The sequence below is a fragment of the Colobus angolensis genome, unplaced genomic scaffold (genome assembly GCF_000951035.1).
Source record: "Colobus angolensis palliatus isolate OR3802 unplaced genomic scaffold, Cang.pa_1.0 Scaffold264, whole genome shotgun sequence".
NCBI lineage: Eukaryota > Metazoa > Chordata > Mammalia > Primates > Cercopithecidae > Colobus > Colobus angolensis.
In genome coordinates, this window is record NW_012115866.1 from 159,988 (window position 1) to 168,137 (window position 8,150).

General features: G+C 46.7%; 1 pseudogene across 1 annotated transcript; it reads right to left on the minus strand.

Annotated features, from left to right (window-relative positions):
• Window positions 1-565: 565 nt before the first annotated feature.
• On the minus strand, window positions 566-984 carry LOC105515574 (annotated as a pseudogene). Its single transcript, XR_001002350.1, has one exon. The product of XR_001002350.1 is annotated as a 40S ribosomal protein S26-like (transcript).
• Between the last annotated feature and the right edge of the window lie 7,166 nt (window positions 985-8,150).

Below are 8,150 nucleotides of genomic sequence, written 5' to 3' on the forward strand. Positions count from 1 at the left end.
GAAAAAAAATTTTTTTAAAAGGTGCTTCCATTGCCTCTTAAACCCAGATGTTCTCATTTCCTTTAGTGTTAATAATGGAGAAAAGGGAAGTTTGTATCACCTGTGTTCATGCTGCTCTGGAAAGGGAGCCAGAATGAGGGTACACAGTGATCACGCAGTCACCATCAAATAAACCATGACTGAGCACATACTCTGGGATGGCTGCCTCTCTCCTGTGGGAAAGTGAAAGACAGAAAGAGAGAGCAACATGTCATCTGATGACTGCAGCATAGATGGATGTGTCTATGATAGAGTGCTTCAGTTGGAATCGGCCTCTTATAACTGAAAATTAATTTAAACAATAAAAAGAAGTTATTGACTCATAGTGAAGAAAGCTTGACAGTGCTGCAGTGCGGTCCTTGGACTAGAGTGGTCCACAAACCGTTTGTTATTGGTCAACAGTGAGATATCTACATGAGTACAAGATCCACGTGCATGACCTTTCCTCCCTACCTTGTTGATGACGCTACAGGATAATGAGAACACCTGGGTTTAAGAGGCATCGAAGAGCCACTTTTTTTTTTTTTTAAGTACAATTTCCATTTTATTTTTCTCCAGAGAATAGTCTGTCTCAGTCTTTAAGGACTCAGCTCCTTACATGGGCTTTGGTGGGGGACGTGGGGCAGCACCCACAGGTCTAAATCGGGGAGGGGGTGTTCGGTCCTTGCGGGCTTCACGAGATCGATTCCTGACTACTTTGCTGTGAATTGCACAACTCACACAGTAATGTAGCTTCACATACAGCTTGGGAAGCACATAGGCATCAAAGACGCTCGCTTCAGAAATGTCCCTGACCGCTGCAGCCTCCACTATGTTTCAGATGACGAATTTCTTAATGGCCTTGTCCTTGGGCACGCATCGGGCACAGTTAGTGCAGCGAATAGGCTGCACATGGCCGCGGCCCTTTTTGGCACGACCGTTGTTCCTTCTTTTCTTTGTCATTTTGGACGTACGGACCAAAGAGAGCGAAGAGCCACTTTTTATAAGGGATACAACCAGTGGATGAAGTCATATGATTCATCTGTATTGAGTGTTACCAAAGTATCAGTCAATAAAATAACAATAAAATTGAAAATGAAATGGAAAACTGTTGTTATTACAGACAGTTCGAAAAACAGTGGCCTAGAGTGGTGAGTCCCAATCCTGGCTGCTCAACAGAATCACCTGGTGAGCTTTCACGACTCCCAATAATGAGGTTTATTCCCAGGGATTTTCATTTAATTGGCCTGAGGTGGGGCCAAAGTATGGCTAGTTTTAGAAGCTTACCAGGTAGTTCTAATGTGAGACGAGTGTTGAAAACCAGTGGTTTGGATTCAGGTTGGCCTCAGCTGAGGCTTCATCCAGTGGTCAGGAATGTCACTGAGACCTTGTGGTCTCATAGCACTAAATGGTTATATTAGAAAAGGAGAAATAACTCAAATCAATGACCTCAGCTTCTACCTCAAGAAACTAGAAAATGTTCAAGTTCTTCTGCTCTGACCTAAAAGGTATAAAAAAATAAATGTAGGGGCTGGGTGCAGTGGCTCACGCCTGTAATCCCAGCACTTTGGGAGGCTGAGGCAGGTGGATCACCTGAGGTCAGGAGTTTGAGACCAGCCTGGCCAGCATGGATAAACCCCGTCTCTACTAAACATACAAAATTAGCCAGATGTGGTGGCGCATGCCTATAATCCCAGCTACTCTGGAGGCTGAGGCAGGAGAATCACTTGCACCTGGGAGGCAGAGGGTGTGGTGAGCTGAGATCACGCCATTGCACTCTAGGCTGGGCGACAAGAGCAAAAACTCAGTATAAAAAAAAAAAAAAAATTTAAAGAAACTAGAAAAAGAAGAGCAAATTCAATCCAAAGTAAGCAAATAAAAGGAAATAATAAAGATCAAAGGGGGAAATCAATGAAATGGAAAACACAAGAACAATAGAAAAAGTCAATGAAACTGAAAGCTGGTTCTTTGATAATATCAATAAAATTGATAAACTTCTAGCCTGACTGATTATGAAAAAAAGACAAAACACAAATTGCTGATACCAGAAATGAGAGAGGAGACATCACTACAGATTCTATAGATATTGAAAGGATAACAAGGGAACATTATAAACAACTTTATGCCAACAGATTCAATAACTTAGATGAAATGGATCAATTCCTTGAAAAACTTAAAACCTTACTCATGAAGAAATAGGTCATTTGAATAGCCTAATATTAATTAAAGACATTGAATTTATAGTTAAAAACCTTGTCACAGGCTGGGCGTGGTGGCTCACACCTGTAATCCCAGCACTTTGAGAGGCCAAGGGGGTGGATCACTTGAGGTCAGGAGTTCAAGACCAGTCTGGCCAACATGGTGAAACCCTGTCTCTGCTAAAAATACAAAAAAAATTAGCTAAGCATGGTGGCGTGTGCCTGTAGTCCCAGTTACTTGGGAGGCTGAGGCAGGAGCATTGCTTGAATCCAGGAGGCAGAGGTTACAGTGAGCTGAGATTACACCACTGCCCTCCAGCCTGGGCAACAGAGGGAGACTCTGTCTGAAAAAAGAAAACAACAACAACCTTGTCACAAAGAAATCTCCAGGCCCACAGTCTAAGCCGGTAAACTGTGCCCAGCACAGGGTGGGAGGAGAGTGCTAGCAGCACAGCTTGGAAGGCAGGCAGCTCCTCTGGCCATGAAGTCCAGTTCACTTCCAGGCTAACTTGGACATATTGCAAGGAGATGTTTGATAAATTTGAAACTACAGTTAAATGTCAACCAACAGCCTCTCACCCATCTGTCCCTAAGGAAGTACTTCAAGATGTCCAACAATCCAATAGGGCTTTCATTTTATTTTCTTGATTCAAAACGTGAGCCTGGTGGGTAGACGCATATGAGCATTGACTTGTTAGGAAAAACTAACCCACGCTGTGAAATACACTTCCGTAGCTCACCAGCCAGCTAATACCAAACCTCTGATAACAACGCACCGGTGTGGCCGCGTTTACTCCCATTTTAAATGGCAATCCCTCCTCACCTGAATATTGGTGAAACCTTGGCTGGGAACAGCTTGGAGGGTTCAGTCCTAGTCCAGGCCCCTTAACATTATCCTGTGGTTTGTTCACTGACAGGTTTCTGTGTCCTAAGATAACCACTCATCGGACTTGTCACTGTGTCTAAGCTAACATTAATGACCTAAGCTTTTGGTCTCAGTCTCTGCAATTGCTTGTATTTCTATCTCTAAAGTACAGTTCTCATCTCCCTTTTGTTGCTTTCATGATTTCTCTATTTGTTACTGCAATGTTGCAGTGTATCCTGTTCACCCACCTGCAATGCACTGCACCACAGAAGGCCCTCCTCTCTGGGCCACCATGGTGGGAGGCGTGGGAAGGAAAGACCCCAGACTGAAGGGAGCAGGTACTTAAGGGCAGGGAGAAGGGATGCGGTCAGAGATGAATGCTCTTAGTATTCTTTAAACTAGATGATAGGGACATGGGTGTTTTGCATTATTCTTTATGCCTTTTTGTATATTATATTTAATAATCACTTTTTTTTCCTTTTGAGACAGAGTTTCACTCTTGTTTGCCCAGGCTGGAGTGCAATGGCACGATCTCTGCTCACCACAACCTCCACCTCCCAGGTTCAAGCAATTCTCCTGCCTCAGCCTCCTGAGTAGCTAGGATTACAGGCATGCACCACTATGCCCAGCTAATTTTGTATTTTTGGTAGAGACAGGGTTTTTCCATGTTGGTCAGACTGGTCTTAAACTGCCGACTTCAGGTGATCCGCCCACCTCGGCCTCCCAAAGTGCTGGGATTATAGGCATGTAAGCCCACCGTGCCCGGCCCACTTTTTTAATTAATAAAAAGAAAAGTCAGTATACATGAATATTAAAAACATAGTGCTGGGCAAAATTCACACTATGCTGTGGTGCAGAGCCCCCCTCTCCTTCCAAGGAAGCCATGGGATGAATAGTGATGCCTTAGACTGGGCCCTTCACTGCTGCTGGACTCTTTTTGCAAATGGGGTCAGAGTCCTGGGAAATGCAGCCTTGGTGCAGAGAATAACACTTGGGCATTTTGTGTGTATTCTCAGGTTGCAGATACATAGACTCTGTCAAGAAGTGTGTTGGGGGTCAGGCTCAGTGACTCATGCCTGTAATCCCAGCACTTTGGGAGGCTGAGGTGGGAGAATTGCTTGATCCCAGAGGTCAAGGCTGTAGTGAGCCATAACCGTGCCAGGCATTACAGCCTGGGAGACAGAGTGAGAAGAAAGAAGAAGAAGAAAAAAAGAAATATGTTGAGGCTTCTCATTGATCTGAAAAAGGAGTTCATGATAAACAAGTTTGGGCTGGGAAAAAAGCACATAAACAAACAAAATAAAAAACCCAACCCTTGTCCCTTGGTCCTTGGGTGACCAGTGATATTCCATCACCATGGAAGAAGAGAAGATGAATACTGGGGGAACACTCACAGTCCCTATGACGCTTCCTGCCAGCCTTCTCTACCTCCCTGGCCAGCTCTTTCTTCCTTCCCCATACCAGCTTTTCTAAACCTTCTCTCAGCTCGGCATCCCTCCCATCCCTCTGCCATCACTAACCCCTCTCTTCCTATTGCACAGAACAAAGAGAATCCATCAGATGAGAGTTCCTTCGACTTCCTGCTCTCTCCCTCTCAAGCCTCACCAGATACCTTGCTTGAATGCTCACCGTTTTCTCTGGAAGGCCAGTCCCTGCTCCTGGGCTCTCAATCCCACCCCTCCTATTGGCCTAGAACTGCAAAACCAGGTCTCTCCCACTGTCTCCAGACTCTCCCTGTAGTGTGTCAGCATTTAAACATGCTCAACTCTTTTCCATGAAAGGTGTTCCCTGGGGCCGGGTGCGGTGGCTCACACCTGTAATCCCAGCACTTTGGGAGGCCGAGGTGGGCGAATCTCTTGAGGTCAGGAGTTTGAGACCAGCCTGGCCAATGTGGTGAAACCCCGTCTCTACTAAAAATACAAAAATTAGTCAGATGTGGTGGCACACGCCTGTAGTCCCAGTTACTACAGAGGCTAAGGCAGGAGAATCCCTTGAACCTGGGAGGTGGAGGTTGCAAGCCAAGATCACACCACTGCACTCCAGCTTGGGTGGCAGAGCGAGACTCTGTTTGAATAAAGAGAGAGTGAGGGAGGGAGGGAGGGAGGGAGGAAGGAAGGAAGGAAGGAAGGAAGGAAGGAAGGAAGGAAGGAAGGAAGGAAAGGGCTCACTGGACTCCATCTCCCCCTCCTGCCACCTGTCTCTCCACTCTCCTTCGACATAAGCCAGGAGGCGCTCCCTTCTGCATGTCCACCACTTTTCAGTTTCTTTAAAATAAGAAATGAAGTGGAAATGTCAAGACACCAAGAAACCTAGACACCAGTCCCAAGGGTTCATTCTACTTTCCGTTTTCTCTCTACAACATCATACAGCTCTGGTTATTTCCACACTGGCTTTGGTCCTCTCCTTTTTTACACAAATATCCAGGGAGAACTGGATTCTCCATCCTCTTGGGGAACTGACACAGAGTATCCACACCCAGTCTGTTTCAAAGGGAGGGGGTCAGGCTTGATGAGGTGGCTCAAGCCTGTAATCCCAGCACTTTGGGAAGCCAAGGTGGGAAGATCGATTGAGCCCAAGAGTTCAAGACCAGCCTGGGGAACATGGCAAAATCCCATCTCTACAAAAAAATATAAAAAGTAGCCAGGTGTGATGGCGTGCACTTGTAGTCAGGAGGCTGAGGTGGGAGGATCACCTGAGCCTGGGAGTTCAAGGCTGCAGTGAGTTAAGCCATGATCGTGCCACTGCACTCCAGTCTGTCTGAGACCCTGTCTCAACAAACAAACAAACGAAACAAAAGGAAGGAACCTGAACCTGTTTACATCTTCTTTTGGAAGCAGCGATAATTAGCAATGACATCTTCCAGTCAGAATTCCATTTCCTCATTTAAGGCAGAACCTTCTCTGTTCAGTAATTGGCACAATTTAGGGACAAGAGTTCTCCCAGGAACTTTTGGAAAAAGAAGCCATATTAATTTTGTAACAAAGATGTAAAATGTGTCGTTGTGAGAAAGGGGCATACAGATTTTGGTGGGACTTTGAATCATATACAGTCATAATTTGTTTTATCCTTTTCTCCAGAAAAAATATGCAAAACAAAATAACTGTGCGATGGTATTACAGGGTCTTTGGGCTTTTGGAGGAGAATATAATCAAAGGGCTCCCAGGACAGCGTCACATATACATATGCACTCTGTGCTTTACTTTCTCGTCACCTATTTTAGTCCATTCAGGTTGCTTTAGACTCCCATAGGCTTATAAACAACAGAAATGCACTTTCTCACATTTCGGAGGCTGGAATGAGATCACGGTGCCAGCATGGTTGGGTTCTGGCAAGGGATGTCTTCTGGGTTGCAGATGGCCAAATTTTCCTTGTATCCTCATGTGACGGGGAGCAGAGAGAGACAGACTGGACTCTCTGGGGTACTTTCATGGGGTACTAATCTCATTGCTGAGGGCTCTTAGCTCATGACCTAATCACCTCCTAAAGGCTCACGTCCTAATACCATCACCTTGGGGGTTAGGATTTCAACAGATGAATTCAGGGAGGGGACACACATATTCAGTCCACGGCACCTGTTCACTCTTCCCCTATCTGCAGTCTGACATCTGCCATCTTCCTTGTCACTAGACCCAGTGGACTCCCCTCAGTCCCCATCATTCTTGGCTTCCCAGCACCACCTGGCGTCTGGGGCCTCTTCTTCCTTGAAATCTCCCTTTACCTGACATCTGTGATCCACACTCCCCAGGCAGCTCACACCCAGGCCTTAGCGGGGGTGGGCCCTCTTCCCTTCTCCCTCCACCCCAATCTGGGACTTCATTCACCCCGTCATCTTGGACATTTTAATTAGGGGCTCCCAAGCCGCTGGAAATCCAGGTGAGCCATGGATCTCAGAACTCCAAGGCCTCCCTGGGGTTTTGCTGTGATTCCCAGGGACTCTGGCCTCATCTCCTCTTGGGATCTGGCTTCCTTGTGCGCTGCCTCTCTGTCTACTGCAGGTTCTGAAGGAAAACTCAACTTTGTCTTTGGTTCCCCCACAATATTTAATCACACCCCACTGCCGGTCATCAGACTTTGTCAGAGGTCTTGGGGGCTGTCTAGGCAGGGCTCTTATCAGGACTGGCGCAGCCTCTGCCATCTTGCTTCTTGCCTCCACCTCAGCTCCTCTCCCACTTTACCTTTCATTTTGCTGCCGCAGCTCCGAAGTCCTCCCTATTGTCTGAAGCATTTTCCCTCCTCTGAATCTTGAGCTCTGTTGACGACCTGGCCCTCCAGAAGTGGGCATTTCACCTTCCAAAGCAAGCTCTCAGCATGATTTTTTTCCCACACAAAGCCAATTTTTTAACAGAAATTTTACAGCCAACTACTAATTTAAAAAAATATATTTCTCCACCTTGTTCCCTGCCTTTTTCTCCCCAGCTTCAGCTCCACAGCTCCCACAGGCATCTGAAACTCGACATGCCCAGATGAGAACTCATCTTTCTCCCTTCTAAACTGGGCACTGGGCTGTCCTATTTTTTTTTTTTTCTTTTTTTTTAAGACAGAGTTTCGCTCTTGTTGCCCAGAGCTGGAGTGTGATGGGATGATCTCAGCTCACCGCAACCTCCACCTCCCAGGTTCAAGTGATTCTCCTGTCTCAGCCTCCCGAGTAGCTGGGATTACAGGCATGCGCCACCACGCCGGGCTAATTTTGTATTTTTAGTAGAGACTAAATACTTCACTTTGGTCAGACTGGTCTCGAACTCCCAATCTCAGGTGATCCGCCCACTTCAGCCTCCCAAAGTGCTGGGATTACAGATGTGAGCCACCGCGCCCAGCCTGGGCTGTTCTCCTTTACTCTCATGGTTGGCATCCCCATCCAACCAGGTCCCTGGGTGGCCTCTGACTTCTGGCAAGTGACACTTCTTGCCAGAGGACTACCCCGAACTCGCTGGCAGCTCACACACGGGGCTCAGCTGGGGTAGGCCCAGCTGTATCCCCAGTCACCCCTATGTCCATGTTCATCAGGCACCACACAGGCATGTTCCTCAATGCAAATTTGATCTGACACTGCTCTGCACTGAACTCCTCGG